This window comes from Geotrypetes seraphini, chromosome 3 (assembly GCF_902459505.1).
Source record: "Geotrypetes seraphini chromosome 3, aGeoSer1.1, whole genome shotgun sequence".
Taxonomy (NCBI): domain Eukaryota; kingdom Metazoa; phylum Chordata; class Amphibia; order Gymnophiona; family Dermophiidae; genus Geotrypetes; species Geotrypetes seraphini.
The window spans coordinates 1,639,020-1,656,203 of NC_047086.1; the positions used below are offsets into that span (position 1 = coordinate 1,639,020).

Below are 17,184 nucleotides of genomic sequence, written 5' to 3' on the forward strand. Positions count from 1 at the left end.
ACCTGGGGGGCTGCCGTGGGAGAGGACTGCTGGGTAAGATGGACCCCTGGTCTGACCCAGCAGAGGCAATGCTTATGTTCTTATTGTCTATGATGATACCCAGATCCTTTTCTTGGGTACTAGTCCCCAAGGTGGATCCTAGCATCCGGAAACTGTAATTCAGGTTATTCTTCCAAATGCATCACTTTGCATTTATCCATATTAAATTTCATCTGCCATTTGGACGCCCAGTCTTCCAATTTCCTAAGATCCGCCTGCAATTTTTCACAATCCGCATGCGTTTTAACAACTTTGAACAGTTTAGTGTCATCTAAACTAAACTAAACCTTAAGTTTGTATACCGCATCATCTCCATGGAAGTAGAGCTCGACACGTTTTACAGGAATTACTAAAGAAAGGAACTCCAATGGGAAGAAGGAGGGCTTGGTAAAAAGGAAGGAAGGAGGGGAACTAAGTAGAGTGGGGAGGGAGGAAGTGGTTACATTTTAGAGAAAAGCCAAGTTTTCAAGTGTTTTCTGAAACGTTGGAGTGAGGGCGAACTTCGAAGAGGGGCAGATAAGCTGTTCCATAGCTCGGTGATGCTGAAGAGGAGGGATGTTCCAAGTCTTCCTGTATGGGAGATGCCCTTCAAAGAGGGGAATGACAGTATGAGTTTTTGAGTGGATCTGGTGGAGTTAGGATTCGGGGAGAGCCAAGATAGTGGAAACAGGAGAGGAAGGATGCTGTGTAGAGACTTGAAGGCTAGGCAGGCACATTTGTAGTGAACCCTGAGGAGCACTGGGAGCCAGTGAAGCTTAGACAGAAGCGGGGAGACGTGGTCGAATTTGCTTTTTGCGAAGATTAATTTAGCCGCAGTGTTCTGAATCCGCTGAAGTCTGAGAAGACTTTTTTTGTTAGGCTTAAGTAGATGGAGTTGCAGTAGTCCAGTCTAGACAGAATAATGGATTGAACGAGGATAGCAAAGTGTTGTTGGTGGAAGCAGGATCTGACTTTCCTTAGCATGTGAAGATTGAAAAAGCATTTTTTTACTAAGGAGTTAAGGTGATCGTTGAAGGACAGTGTAGAGTCGATGATGATTCCCAGAACTTTGCTTGAGTGCTCAAGCTGCAGTTTGGTGCCAGAGGATAATGGGATGACGGTGGGCAGCTGATCCAGTTTTGGGCCTAGCCAGAGTAGTTTAGTTTTGGTTTCATTAAGTTTCATTTGAACGGTGAGAGCCAAGGATTGGAGATTCGTTATACAAGAGGAGATGTTGTCGGAGAGGTTGGTGAGGTTGGGATCAGTCTCAAGGAGGATCAGGATGTTGTCGGCGTAAGTGTAGAGTGTCTCAAAGGGGGATAGTTGGAGGAGTTTCAGGGAGGACATATAAACATTGAAAAGAATCGGGGATAGAGGTGAACCCTGAGGAACTCCACAAATCGGTTTCCAAGGGGAGGATGAGGTACCGTTCATGTTAACGAAGTAGGAGCGCGAACGTAAGAACTTCGAGAACCAGTCTAAGACTGTGGAGTGAATGCCAATTTCCAAAAGTTGGAGGATAAGTATGTCATGATGGACAATGTCGAAGGCTGCAGAAAGACCAAATTGAAGAAGGACAGCGAACTTGTTGCAAGAGTGAAGATGTTGGACTTTAGAAATTAAAGAGGCCAGAAGGGATTCAGTGCTAAAGTTGGGTCTGAAGCCATGTTGGTAGGGTAGAAGAATGGAGAGTCTCTCAAGATAGGATGAGAGTTGGGTAGCTATGATGGACTCCAGCATCTTGGTCAGAAGAGGAATGTTGGCTATTGGGTGGTAGCTGGACGGTGTGGAGGGGTTTAGATCAGCTTTTTTCAGTAGGGAGGACAATGCAATGTGTCCCATTTCTACAGAAAAAAGGCCTGAGAGTAGGGCGGAATTTATAAGTTTGGTGAGAGATGAGATGGCTTGTGTGGGAATATTTTCGTATAAGTAGGAGGTGAAGGGATCCAAGGTACAGTTGCAGGATTTTAACTTGAGGCAGAGTTTGGAAACTTGGGAGTCGGAGACGGGATCGAAGGCGGTCCAGGCTGGGATATGGTTGACTTCGGATGGATTAGTGTTGGAGGCGGCGAGCACCAGAGAGTTGTAGGAGGGTGTTGGAGGGAAGGAGTATCTTAAGGTGGTGACTTTCTCATTGAAAAATTTAGCTAGTTCATCGGCAGATGGAGAGGAGGGGATTGTGGCGGGATCGTGTTTGGAGGATATGGAACGCCAAATGTTGAACAGTGTATTGCTTTGGTTGTTAGATCTGGAGATTTTATTGCCGTAGTAGTTCTTCCTTGATTTTTTTAATTCAGTATTGTAGAATTTAATATTCACCCTCCAGGTCTGTCTGTCGGAGGGGGATTTAGATTTTTTTCCATTTGCGTTCTAGTATTCGACATTTTTGTTTTAGTTGTCTGTGGTATGGAAGGTACCAGGGGGCCTTGCGGGAGTAGGAGACAGTTTTGGTGGATAGAGGAGCAAGGGAGTGGTAGGTGGTTTCCGAGAGGGTGATCCAATTGAGCCAGTTGGATTCAGGGCTTGGAGGATTGGGAGTGGTGGAAAGTAGGTTGAGGAGTTTGTTCCAGAACAGGTCGCTCGCAATTTTTTTGCGGAAGGTAATGGGATTGGGAGTGCGCGGTGGTGGTTTGAGGTAAGACATGAAAATGGGGAGGCAGAAAGCAAATCTGCAAATTTAATCACCTCACTCATCGTTCCAATTTCCAGATCAATTATATATAAGTTAAATAGCACCGGTCCCAGTACAAACACCTGCAGCACTCCACTGTTTACTCTCTTCCATTGAAAAAAATGGTCATTTAACCCTACCCTCTGTTTTCTCTCTGATAACCAATTTCTAATCCACAACTGAAGTTTGCCACCTATCCCATTACACTTTAATTTTCTCAGGAGTCTCTCGTGGCAAATGAAATTTAATGTGGACAAGTGTAAGGTGATGCATGTCGGTAACAAAAATCTTATACACGAATACAGGATGTCTGGTACAGTACTCGGAGAGATCCCCCAGGAAAGAGACTTGGGAGTTCTGATCGACAAGTTGTTGAAGACGTCCGTGCAATAATGATAATAATTTATTTTCTTATATACCACCCCACCAACAGTTCTGGGTGGTTCACAACAAGAATAAAACTGAACAGTTCAGTGAATAATATACAATTCCACAGTGGTAATACATCGTAAACAATCAATACTGCAGTAGCTAATATACAATTTAAAATCCTATAATTCTTCTAAAGACTGGATCAACTCTAGTTAAAAAAAACCAATTTAGAAAGATTTTTAAAATTTGGAGGTAAAATCATCATTCTAGTTTATCAAATAAATACGTTTTAAAAATTTTCTAAACATATGATAGGAATAAGTTTGAGCAATCAGTGGGTGTAACCAGGAATTCAACTTCCTGGCCTGATACTCCGGCGGCAAAAAGGGCGAACAGAATGCTAGGAATGATTAAGAAGGAGATCATGAACAGATCGGAGAAGGTTATCATGCCACTGTACCGGGCCATGGTGCGCCCTCACCTAGAGTACTGCGTCCAGCACTGGTCGCCGTACATGAAGAAAGACATGGTACTACTCAAAAGGGTCCAGAGAAGAGCGACTAAAATGGTTAAGGGGCAAGAGGAGTTGCTGTACACTGAGAGATTGGAGAATCTGGGCCTCTTCTCCCTCGAAAAGAGGAGACTGAGAGTGGACATGATTGAAACGTTCAAGATAATGAAGGGAATAGACTTAGTAGATAAAGAAGGGTTGTTCATCCTCTCCAAGGTAGGAAGAACGAAAGGGCACTTTCTAAAGTTGAAAGAGGATAGATTCCATATGAACGTAAGAAGTTCTTCTTCACCCAGAGAGTGGTAGAAAACTGGAACACTCTTCATAGAAACAAGAAACATAGAAGATGACGGCAGAAAAGGGCTACAGCCCATCAAGTCTGCCCACTCTGCTTACCCACCCCCTGTCTATGCCCTAATGACCCAATTTCCTTATCTTGACCCTCATAGGGATCCCACATGGGTATCCCATTTATTCTTAAAGTCTGGCACGCTGTCTGCCTCGATCACCTGCACTGGAAGCTTGTTCCAATGATCAACCACTCTCTCTGTGAAGAAATACTTTCTGGTGTTGCCATGAAATTTTCCGCCCCTGAGTTTGAGCGGAGTCTTATATAGGGGAAAACACCCTCCAGGGATTCAAGACAAAGTTGGACAAGTTCCTGCTGAACTAGAACGTACGCAGGTAAGGCTAGTGTCAGTTAGGGCACTATTCTTTGACCTAAGGGCCGCCGCGGGAGCGGACTGCTGGACACGATGGAGCACTGGTCTGACTCAGCAGCAGCAATTTTTATGTTCTTATGTTAAGTAGGAAAAACGTATCTGTGTTCTCATCCAGCCACACCGTTCAAAAACACCAAGAAACAAGCAGCAGTGGTGTGGCTGGATGAGAACACAGATTCGTTTTTCCTGCTTGGTGTTAGTACACTGTAGTGTTTGCTTTTTGGAACTGATCCTGTGCTGCTCCTTGTGATCCTGGGCAAGTCACTTAATCCTCCATAGATAGATTGTGAGCCCACTGGGACAGAGAGGGAAAATGCTTGAGTACCTTAGATAACCTTGATAGGCAGTATATTAATATCCTAATAATAATAAAATCCTAATCCTGTGGATGAAACAGTTTATGGACAAAGTGATAGAGTTGCAGAAAATATTGCTGTGGAGTTTTTTTGAGCCCATGAAGCAGTAACTTAGGCTTTTGACTCCACCTATCTATCTAGATGCTATGTTGAGCTGAACTTTCTTTCACCTTGTATTGTACTACACAGTGGTTAGTGGAGTGATCATTACTGTGTCAAGCATAATTTTTGCTTTTTCTTTGATAATTGAATTATGTGCTATTGAATTATACAATAATTGAAATCACCCATTATTACAGTGTTGCCCATTTGTCCAGCTTTCCTAATCTCTGAAAACATTTCTTCATCTGTCTGCTCATTTTGTCCCAGGGAATGGTAGTATAACCCTACCTGTGTATTCCTTCCCTTCACACAAGGAATTTCTATCCATGATTCCACACTGCTATCTATGCCGTGCAGAATGTTTATTTGATTTGATTCACTGCGTGGACGGCTTCATTGACTTGTCTACTAGTACTCCCAAGTCTCTTTCCTGGGGGGTCTCTCCGAGTACTGCACCAGACATCCTGTATTCATGTATAAGATTTTTGTTACTGACATGCATCACCTTACACTTATCCATCTTAAACCTCATTTGCCATGTCACGGCCCATTTCTCGAGCGTGTTTATGTCACGTTGCAGGTCTTCGCAATCCTTCTGTGTCTTCACTACTCTAAATAACTTTGTATTGTCTGCAAATTTTATCACCTCACTCCAGGTCATTTATAAATATGTTGAAGAGCATGGGCCCCAGCACCGAACTCTGCGACACTCCACTCGTGATGCTTTTACAGTCCGAGTATTGTCCATGTACCTCCAGTCTCTGTTTCCTATCCACCAACCAGTTTTTAATCCATGTGAGTATTTCACCCTCTATTCCAAGGCTCGCAATTTTTCGAAGTAGTCGTTCATGCGGGACCTTGTCGAATGCCTTCTGAAAATCCAGATATACAATGTCAACTGGGTCACCCTTGTCTATCTGCCTGTTTACTCCCTCGAAGAATTGCAGTAAGTTCGTCAAGCAAGATCTTCCTTTGCTGAAGTCATACTGGCTGGTCCTCATCAGATTGTGTCCGTCAAGGTGATCAATGATGTGGTCCTTTATCAGTGCCTCTACCATCTTTCCCAGTACCGAGGTTAGACTCACCGGTCTGTAGTTTCCCGGATCTCCCCTCAAACCTTTCTTGAAGATTTGCATAACATTTGCCACTTTCCAGTCTTCTAGAATCCTTCCTGATCTGATCGACAGATTGGCTATTAGTTGAAGCAGTTCAGCTATAACACCTTTCAGTTCCTTGATTACCCTCGGATGGATGCCTCCGGTCCCGGGGATTTACCATATTTAAGCTTATCAATCTGCTTGCATTCCTCTTCTAGACTGACTGTAATCCCTGTTAGTTTCCCGTCTTCGTTTCCTGCGTATAGCCTGTCGGCTTCTGGTATATTGTATATATCCTCTTTGGTAAATACAGACACAAAAAATGTGTTTAGTTTATCGGCGATGGCTTTGTCCTCCTTTAGTACTCCCTTTATTCCATGGTCATCCAACAGCCCCACCACTTCCTTTGCGGGCCGTTTCCCCTTAATATATCGAAAGAACGGTTTGAAGTTTTTTGCCTCCTTGGCTATTTTTTCTTCACAGTCTCTTTTGGCCCCCTTACCGCCTTATGGCACCTGCTTGATGTTGCTTGCAAATAGTCTCTTTCTGTCTCCGCTGAGGTGAAGTCTATCCTTCCTGTATAGCTTGCTCTTCGCCCAGAACATCGTCCTGTTGCGCACAAAGTGGAATTGTTTAAAACTTGGCAACTGAGCAAACTTGGCAAAAAGTGTAAAATTATGCACCTTGGTAGCGGTAACCCCAGCAGAATATACACCCTGAATGGGGAAACCTTAACAAGAACTGTCGAAGAATGGGACCTGGGTGTAATCATTAGCGAAGATATGAAGGCGGCCACTTAGGTGGAGAAAGCTTTGGCCAAGGCTAGACGAATGCTGGGTTGCATCCGAAGAAGTTTTGTCAGCCGAAAGCCTGAAGTCATAATGCCGTTGTACAGGTCCATGGTGAGACCTCATCTGGAGTACTGTGTTCAGTTTTGGAGGCCACATTATGAAAAAGACGTGATGAGAATGGAATCGGTCCAGCGAATGGCCACCAAGATGGTCTCAGGACTCAAGGATATCCCATATGAAGAGCGTCTAAGCAAGCTGCAGCTATATTCTCTCGAAGAATGCAGAGAGAGGGGAGACATGATAGAGACGTTCAAATATCATACAGGCCGTATCGAGGTGGAGGAAGATATCCTTTTTCTTACGGGTCCCACGGCAACAAGAGGGCATCCGCTCAAACTTAAGGGTGGGAGATTTCATGGTGACATCAGGAAGTACTTCTTCATCGAAAGGGTGGTTGATTGTTGGAATGGCTTTCCACCTCAAGTAGTTGAGGCCAGCAACGTGCTCGACTTCAAGAAACGATGGGATAAACAAGTGGGATCACTTCGGGGAATTGCTTAGGAGAGTGTTCTTTAAAGGGGAGGGTTCTTCTGAGTGGGCAGACGTGTTGGGCCGATGGCCCTTTTCTGCCGTCATATTCTATGTTTCTATGTTTTTATGTCACACCAAACCATCCGATCCCAGGAGTCTGTCGGTTTTCCCCCACATCTCTGTTTAAAAGCTGCTCTATCTCCTTTTCAAAAATTAGCGCCAGCAGCCTGGTTCCATCCCGGTTAAGGTGAAGTTCGTCCTTTCAGAAAATGCTCCCCATTTCCCAGAAGGTTGCCCAGTTCCTAACAAATCTAAATCCCTCATCCCTGCACCGTCTCAACCACGCATTGAGACTTTGGAGCTCTACCTGCCTCTTGGGTCCTGCGCGTGGAACTGGGAGCATTTCTGAAAATGCTAACCTGGAGGATCTGGATTTCAGTTTACTACTTAAGAGCCTTAATTTGGCTTCCAGAACCTCCCTCCCACATTTTCCTATGTCATTGGTACCTACATGTACCAGAACAGCTGTCTCCTCCCCAGCACTATCTAAAATCCTATCTATGTGACGGCTGAGGTCTGCCAGCTTCGCACCAGGCAGGCAAGTGACCAGGCGATCCTCATGCCCACCAGCCATCCAGCTATCTACAGGCCTAATAATTGAATCACTAGTTACAACCGTTGTCCTAACTTTTCTCTCCTGGGCAGAAGCCCCTGCAGACACATCCTCAGTACGACAGGATATTGCATCCCCTGGTGGGCGTGTCTTAGCTACAGGATTATTTCCTACTTCACCAGGGTGATGCTCTCCTTCTAGGAGACCTCTCTCCTCCAGCGGCGTTTCGTTTCTTTTCTTTTTTTTTTCTAGCAGAGAGGCTTTTAGCAGAGAGGGGAGGAAGCCGGAGAAGCAGAAGGGAGGAGGACTAACCAGCAGGCAGGCAGATCGGGGTCGCGGCGAGAGCTAGCTCTGCCCACCCCCATCGCGTCACAGATCGCATCGGCCCGGGCTCCCCTTTAAGAGGAAGGGAGCCAACGGTGCCCAGCCGTTCGGTGCGCGGCGAAGGCGAAGGAGCCTTGAGAAGGAGCCCAGGCAGCCCAGCAGCAAAATTAATTTACTAAAAAAACCTAACTTTAAAAAATAAATAAATAAATAAAAAGTACTTTTCTCCTCCTCATTCTTCTCTCATACTCTCATACTATCTCTCATACTCTTACATTTACTCTCTCTCATTTACTCTCTCCCTTTTGTTATGGCAGGGCGGACGAGGAGTGTGAAAACTACAAGCAAGGTTGGCATCCCCTGCACTGAGGTGATCCGGGAGATGAACTCGGCCTACACACAGACGGAGGAGAACATAGCCCCGGGAAAGGACGTCTCCGCGCAGACCGAGGCCATCCCACAGCAGTATATCACGGCCTCTACACAGACAGAGGAGGTTGGTCAGTGGGATGAAGACATCATGCAGGAACTAAGAAGCCTTAGGGAGGAGGTGAAATGTCTGAGAGGCATTAGAGAGGATGAGGCCTACATCGATGGGATAGTGCAGGAACAGGCCCGTTACGGATCACCCATGATGACTCCAGGGCCGCCGACAAAGAAACCAACTGTTGCAGTTCAGGAGATGGATGGAGACACTGACTCCTGCCAGTTAGTGACCTCCTCCACAGGTAAACGTAGGAGACCCCCCCCCCACACACACATTTACAATCTCCTCACCTTCTCACTCTTTCTCTCACCAGGGCAGCTCCACATCGACTCCACAGCTGAGCCTGAAGAACAGATTCCAGGTCTGCAGGAAGAGACTACCGACGTGGACCAGGATCAACACACTTCTCCATCTCCGGGGACGATGGATCGACACCCCCAAAAGAAGCGTAGAGTAATAGCCATTGGGGACTCCATGTTGAGGGGCACCGAGGGACCAATATGCAGACCGGATATGCAGTCGAGGGAAGTCTGCTGTCTGCCCGGAGCCAGAATAAGAGACGTGACCACCTGTCTCGATAGACTTCTCAGGCCCCAGGACCACTTCCCCATTCTGCTCATCCACGTTGGAACGAATGACACTGCCAAGAACACCCTGGAGGACATAGCGAGAGACTTCGGAGCTCTGGGAAAGAGGATGAAGCAGATAGGAGCACAGGTAGTATTCTCTTCCATTCTTCCTGTTAGAGGCAGAGGAAGGGACAGGGACGAACGCATCCTGAAGACGAATGAGTGGCTACAACGATGGTGCCAGGAGATGAACTTCGGATTCCTGAATCACGGAGAGACACTACAGGGACTACAGGGACCAGACGGACTCCACCTAACCAACAGAGGTAAGAATGTCTTCGGACACAGACTAGCCCGCCTACTTCGAAGTGCTTTAAACTAGGTAAGTCGGGGGTGGGTACCCACTTTTACACCGGAGCAGTAAGTAACAATCCTGATGTAGCGAACCAACATTACGCTTCTAGGTCTGAGGTAAGTACCCTTACTGCGAACGAATCGCTAGGAGACAATTTGACTCAAATAGGTGGCTCACAACAGAAGCTTAGCAAACAGAAAGAGTGGAGAGCTATGTATGTTAACGCACACAGCCTAGGGAATAAATTTCTAGAACTAGAAACAGAAATAGTTAATGCAAACATAGACATAGCAGAAATATCCGAAACATGGTTCACAGACTCTCATGGGTGGGATATAACCATACCAGGATACAACCTGATTAGACAAGATAGAGAGGGTAAGTTAGGTGGTGGGGTAGCACTTTATATCAAAGAGAACATTAAGACAACCAGGATCACAGATGTAAAGTATACTGGGGAATCCATCTGGGTAAACTTGGCCAGAAGTGGAGAAAAATGCCTGTACCTTGGTGTGGTATACAGACCTCCGAGACAATCGGAGGAAAAGGACGCAGAATTAATTGAAGACATTGAGAATATCACCTTACGGGGGGAGGCTGTTCTATTAGGAGACTTCAACATGCCTGATGTAGACTGGAACACACTATCAGCGGCAACTTGTGATAGCAGGAGGATATTAACGTCCATGAAGGGAGTACGGCTCAAACAAATGGTACTAGAGCCCACTAGGGCCCAGGCCATCCTGGACCTGGTACTTACGAATGGGGAAAGCGTCTTGGACGTCTCGGTGGGAGAGACGCTAGCCACCAGTGACCATAACATGGTATGGTTTAACCTTAAGAAAGGCTTCCCTAGATCACAAACAAAAACAAGGGTACTCAATTTCAGGGGCACGGACTTTGCACGCATGGGAGATTTCGTCTACCAGATGTTGCAGGTTCAAGAAGTAACTGATAATGTGGCAGCTATGTGGACATCCTTGAAATCGATCCTTCATGAGGCAACTATCCGCTACATAAAATCGGTAACCAAACAACAAAGAAAAAGGAAACCCCAATGGTTCACAGATGAGGTATCATACCTCGTCAAGGAGAAGAAAAGAGCATTTCTATCATACAAACGCATGGGGGAAAAAGAAGCAAACATTGAATACAGGACAAAGTCTGCAGCGGTCAAAACAGCAGTCAGGGAGGCCAAACTTCGTATGGAATAAACTCTAACGAAGAACATCAAGAAAGGGGACAAATCCTTCTTCAGATACATTAGCGACAGGAAAAAGAACACAAACGGGATAGTACGCCTTAGAACGCCAGATGGGAATTATGTGGAAACTGACTCCGATAAAGCCAAACTACTGAATGATTACTTCTGTTTAGTCTTTACCTGCGAGGCACCAGGGCACGGGCCTCGGCTGGATGCAAAGCAAAGCATGGATGACCCATTTCAAGAGTTTGAGTTCACACCAGCTGATGTTTACAGAGAACTGTCAAGACTCAAGGTGAACAAAGCCATGGGACCGGACAATCTGCACCCAAGAGTGCTCAGAGAGCTATGCGATGTTTTGGAGGAACCGTTAGCCATGCTCTTCAATCTCTCCCTAAGTACGGGGAGGGTCCCCCTGGACTGGAAAACTGCCAATGTTGTTCCTCTGCACAAAAAGGGTTGCAGAGCGGAGGCTGCGAATTACAGACCAGTAAGTGTGTAAACTCATGGAAACTCTACTTAAAGGGAAATTAGACACGATATTGGATGAGGGGAATCTGAGGGATCCCTGTCAACATGGATTCACTAGAGGCAGGTCATGCCAATCCAATCTTATCAGCTTCTTTGACTGGGTGACAGGAGAGCTAGACTCAGGAGAGTCTCTGGACATAGTGTACTTGGATTTCAGTAAAGCGTTTGACAGTGTCCCACACCGTCAAACAAGATGAAATCGATGGGGTTAGGTGAGAAACTAACGGAATGGGTCAATGATTGGCTGAGTGGAAGACTTCAGAGGGTGGTGGTCAATGGCACCCTCTCTAAGACATCGGAGGTGACTAGCGGAGTGCCGCAGGGCTCAGTCCTGGGACCATCCCTTTTTAACATATTCATAAGGGACTTGACCCGAAGGCTTCAGGGAAAAGTAGCGCTGTTTGCCGACGACGCCAAACTGTGTAATATAGTAGGTGAAAGCGATCTCACGGATGGTATGGCGCAGGATCTGATCAAGTTGGAAAACTGGTCCTCGACATGGCAGCTGGGCTTCAACGCAAAGAAGTGTAAGGTGATGCATCTCGGCAGCCGAAATCCATGCAGAACATACACCTTGAATGGAGAAACACTAGCTATGACCTCAGAAGAACGGGACTTGGGAGTAATCATCAGTGCAGACATGAAGGCTGCCAAACAAGTAGAGAAGGCCTCATCCAAGGCAAGGCGGATGATGGGATGTATCAATAGAAGCTTCGTCAGCCGTAAACCTGAAGTCATAATACCACTGTACAGAACCATGATGAGACCTCATCTGGAGTACTGTGTGCAATTCTGGAGGCCACATTACCGTAAAGATGTACTTCGAGTTGAGTCAGTCCAGCGAATGGCCACTAGGATGGTCTCCGGACTCAAGGGTCTCTCATACGAGGAAAGACTGGGCAAGTTGCAGCTCTACTCTCTAGAGGAGTGCAGGGAGAGGGGTGACATGATTGAGACATTTAAGTACGTCATGGGTAGTGTCGAGGTGGAAAACGACATATTCTTTCCTAAGGGACCTTCAGTCACAAGGGGGCACCCGCTCAAACTCAGAGGAGGGAGATTTGGTGGTGACACCAGGAAGTATTTCTTTACAGAAAGGGTGGTGGATCACTGGAACAAACTACCGGTGCAGGTGATCAAGGCCACTAGCGTGCTCGACTTTAAGAATAAATGGGACATCCACGTGGGATCTCTACGTGGGTCGAGCAGCACTCTGACTTAATGGGGTGGGACAGTAGAGTGGGCAGACTTGATGGGCTATAGCCCTTTTCTGCCGTCATCTTTCTATGTTTCTATGTTCTTTCTAAGGGCTACCAGACTAAAGGTGGAACTTCTATACAATATCCCTGTAGGTCTCCTCTATGTACTTCTCTGCCTCCCTTAACTTCTTCAAGTCTGCTACTCTAGCCTCAAGGGAATGTACTCATTCTGAGAGCTAGGAGTTCTTTGCATCGAGCACACACATATAACTTCTCGCCAACTGGGAGAAAGTCATACATGTGACACTCAATGCAAAAGACTGGATAGCAACCCTCTTGCTGCTGGACTACTGTCTGCATCTTGTTATTGAGCTAATTAATTAACCTTATTAAGCTACTAGGAATATATTAGACTAGTATAGAGAGCCTTAGGATTTTATTAAAAGTTTGTTCTTTTAAAATCTAAACTGTCTTTAGAAGGGAACCTACAATTGAGCTTTTCTCCCCAAACCTATAAAAGCTCAAAGCAAAATAATGTATACTTACCCAAAGATGTCTTCTACTTTTCTCCTCTCACAAGGAGAATATTCTCTTCCCTCCTACTCTAACAGACTCTAAAGGCTACACTACTGCCTGACTGATTTTGCTGAGCTAAAAAGACAACTACAAAAATATAACCCACCAAAACCCAAGTTTGAATACCAGCAGACAAAATGTTCCAATGGATGTATTTTTTATTTTCTCAGCAGAGCAGATCCTCTCAGTACCTACTTCTCCTCCCTTTATAGAACTTGTGCTTCTCATTGTAAACAGCTAAAAATAAATATTTCTGAGTGTATTAGAAAGGCACGAAATATCTCTTCCCTTTATTCTATTCAACTCAACCATCAGATCAAATCAAGCTATGGTCTGCATAAGACGTAGCTGATTCTTAGAGAAAACTGTTTCTATTCACTCGGCATTCACTAGTACTAATGCCAACTATTTTCCATCATCTCTGGCAAAGAATTAACAACTATGACTAGTAGACTCTCAGCTTTTAACATCCCATCACTAAGCAAGGTTCCATCAGTGGTATCTAGCTTGAGACCAACAACTTACTCCATGAAATCCTATACCTGATCAAGTGCTTGTTTCAGTCTTTGGTCCATATCTACACACTATGATCTCAGTCAGCTTAACGCAAAACTAAGTCCCCTCCACTTGGAAATTTTCTACTATTCAACCTTAACTAAAAGCAAGTCTGCACCAACTATCACCCAATTACAAATATCAACTTCCAAGTCAAAATTATTGAGCACATTGTATTTCATCAACTTACGGACTTTATAGATAAAACTTATGTGCTCCATCCAAATCAAACTGGATTTCGTCAGAATTACTCCAAAGAACTTTCACTTCTCGGCCTTAGTAGCTTCATTCTTCATCATATGGACTGCACTTCCTCTTTCCCTTGATCTATTGGCTGTTTTTGACACTATAGACCACTCCTTCCTCTATTACAGACTCAGTAATATTATCGGCATCACCGGCACTTCCTCAAGTTCTCCTTCTATTTGTCACAGTGTCACAGCCAAGTGCAATTTCAAGGCTCTTACCTGGATTCTTTCACCCTTCCTAGTGGGGATCCCCAGGACTCAATTCTTGACCCATTTTTCTTCAATGTTTTTTCTTTCCCCACTCTTCACACTAGCACAATCCTTTGGATGACATCCAGCTTCTATATCCCCTGGACCTCACAGATTAATCAACTCTTAACCCAAATTACATAATGGTTAAAAGATAACAAATTACATCTCAATTCCTCCAAATCCAAGACCCTACTGTTTACCACCTTAGACAGCCAGAAACTCGTCACTTCTGTGCTTCTTAACTCTTGTAGCTGTTTCCATTGTAACTAATTTCAGAATTCTAGAAGTCATAATCGATGACAAACTCAATTTCCAAAACAAATTACAACTGTTATTCAATGCTGCTTCCTGAAATTATGGATGATTTGTTCCATTTAGGCTCTTCCAGAGCCACCAGCCCTTGATGTTCTAGTCCACTCTCTGATAATATCTCACCTTGACTACTGTAATTCTCTATATCAGAAAGAAAGATATCCAACATCTCCAGCTTTAAAAAAAATACCACTGTCAAGCTCATTACAAAGTTACATAAATATGACTATGTCACCCCCCCCCCCCTTATTTAAATCAGCCCACTGGTTACCAAAATCCCATAGACTTACCTATAGAACACTACTTCTCATCTTCAAACTTTGTCAAACTCACATTCCAGCTCATCTTGATTGACTGCTGACCCCCTACATTTCATCTTGCACTCTTAAATCTTCACAACACAACTTCCTTGTTGTTCCAAATAATAAACAAATTACCTATGCCACAACCAGACATGCAATCTTCTCAGTTAACAGCCCTCCCACTACACATTCATTCAGAATCACCTACTGACAAATTCAAGTCTGCCTTAAAAACATTCCTATTCTGGGATGCTTATTCAGTTGAAGATGTGCTGGGGAGTGCTTCGGATGGGATGGGGTAGGGAACTCCGGTCCTCAAGAGCCGTATTCCAGTCGGGTTTTCAGGATTTCCCCAATGAATATGCATTGAAAGCAGTGCATGCAAATAGATCTCATGCATATTCATCAGGGAAATCCTGAAAACCCGACTGGAATACGGCCCTTGAGGACCGGAGTTCCCTACCCCTGGGCTAGAGTGAGCTTCAACGGAGACTCTAGTAGTTGGAGCCTAAGCACAGAACTGAGCTGACCTCTATGTCTCTGGCCAAGAAATATCTAAGAAAATAGACAATTTAATTTATATATGAATTTTTAATGCATGTACGGTTGGGCAGACTAGATGGACCATTCAGGTCTTTATCCCAGGACAAGCAGGCAGCATATTCTTGACTGATGGGTGACGGCACCGACGGAGCCCCGGTACGGACACTTTTAGAGTGATTGCACTCTAAGAACTTGGAAAGTTCTAGAGACCGCACCGCGCATGCGCGAGTGCCTTCCTGCCCGACCCCGACGCGCGGTCCCTCAGTTAAGATAAGCCAGCTAAGAAGCCAACCCGGGGAGGTGGGTGGGACGCAAGAATATCTGCCTGCTGTCCCTGGATAACACCTGTTACGGTAAGTAACTGTGCTTTATCCCAGGACAAGCAGGCAGCATATTCTTGACTGATGGGTGACCTCTAAGCTAACAAAAAGAGGGATGGAGGGAAGGTTGGCCATTAAAATAGACAATTTAATTTATATATGAATTTTTAATGCATGTACGGTTGGGCAGACTAGATGGACCATTCAGGTCTTTATCTGCTTTCATTTACTATGTTACTGTATTAGAGTAGCAATTCTTAACTCATTCTCAATTTGATCTGTGCTATGCACATTTTCATGAGCAGTTTGCCCTGATATACCCTATCTACTTCTCCCCCCCGCCCCCTTTTCTGCCATACTTTCATTCTCTAAGTGCTCTTTCTAATTATATTATTGTACACTGCCCAGATGTGTTTATGATGGGTGGTATATCAAGTACTAATAGAACTTGAAACTTTAAGTGCATTTTATAGAGAACAAGAAATGGGGTTAAGATCTTTTTCAGGCAGTAAGTATCTGTGAGAATTAATTTTCCATAAGCTTAGAAAAGAAAGCTTCATAAATGCTGATAATTGGGGCCTAAGGTAAGTCCCAATCAATATGAATCCCATGGACAGTAGTGAACTTCTTGTAAATGATGGCATTAGCAGGAATCAGATGTTCCAGGTCCAATAGGGCCTTCCTCCATCTGACTTTTCTGGGTTCCAACTAACCTGTCCTGAGATAATGTGCCACTATGTCGGGACATCTGTTTGCAGGCTTAAGGCCACAGTGCCACTAGCCATATTACATCAGCCAAAGCCCTGGATACGTGAGGCTAGAGAAGCCAGAAAGAGGTGAGGATAGTCTGCGTTATCCAGTGATAGGCAGACAAGAGTAGAAGAGGACAACAATGAAAAGATTGACACCATCTAAGGGTTAAGCCCCTAATACAAGTCCATTCAACCATGTCAACTAAATCAAAGACATCTAAGGTCCGACAATGACAACACACTTCTATGACCAACACAAAATCCAGAAGGATGGGAAGGCTTATGTCACAGGTAAACCCAGTAGCAATAGCAAAAGAAAAATTGCTTATATGCTTTGAAATCAACCCAGTCCACTTCCAAGAGAAAAGAGTATATTCTACTGGGCCATGAAAACTAACCAATTGGGATATTGTCCCACACAGTGGCCTAGCCCCCACCCCATACTCACACCCTCCCATCTTCCCGCACCTCTTTAAATCTACACCAGCATGAGCGGCTTCTCCAGTCTGCTGCTTTCCCTCTGAAGCCACTTCCTGGCCCCATGACCCAGAAGTGATTTCAGAGGGGAGCCAGAGAAGTTGATTTAAAGAAGCATGGGGGTAGGGGGAAGGGAGGGTGCAAGTGTGGCATGGGGGCACCCCCACCGAGACAGTGCCCAGGATGGTCCACTACACCACAGTCTTATAACAGGGTATTCCTGTCAGTGGGTTTTCGGAATAGTGCCTTATAAAACCCTTGAAGTTCAAACTGGTAAAGTTACTCTCACAATCGTATCAACCACTGAAAAATCTCTTGCAAGTACTGTTGAGACTGTACCATTAAAGAAAACACATTGCCACATATACCTTTCGGATGGCAATGCATGTGTGAG

At 44.9% G+C, this 17,184-nt stretch overlaps 1 protein-coding gene across 1 annotated transcript in view; it reads right to left on the reverse strand.

Moving 5' to 3' along the window:
* The window catches only part of LOC117357695 (uncharacterized threonine-rich GPI-anchored glycoprotein PJ4664.02-like), a 142,765-nt gene extending 125,924 nt beyond the window's left edge, over window positions 1–16,841 (reverse strand). Inside the window, exon 1 of the mRNA XM_033938650.1 lies at window positions 16,782–16,841. The gene's annotated coding sequence lies outside the window, so the exon portion shown is untranslated. The remainder of the gene's footprint in view (window positions 1–16,781) is intronic.
* Between the last annotated feature and the right edge of the window lie 343 nt (window positions 16,842–17,184).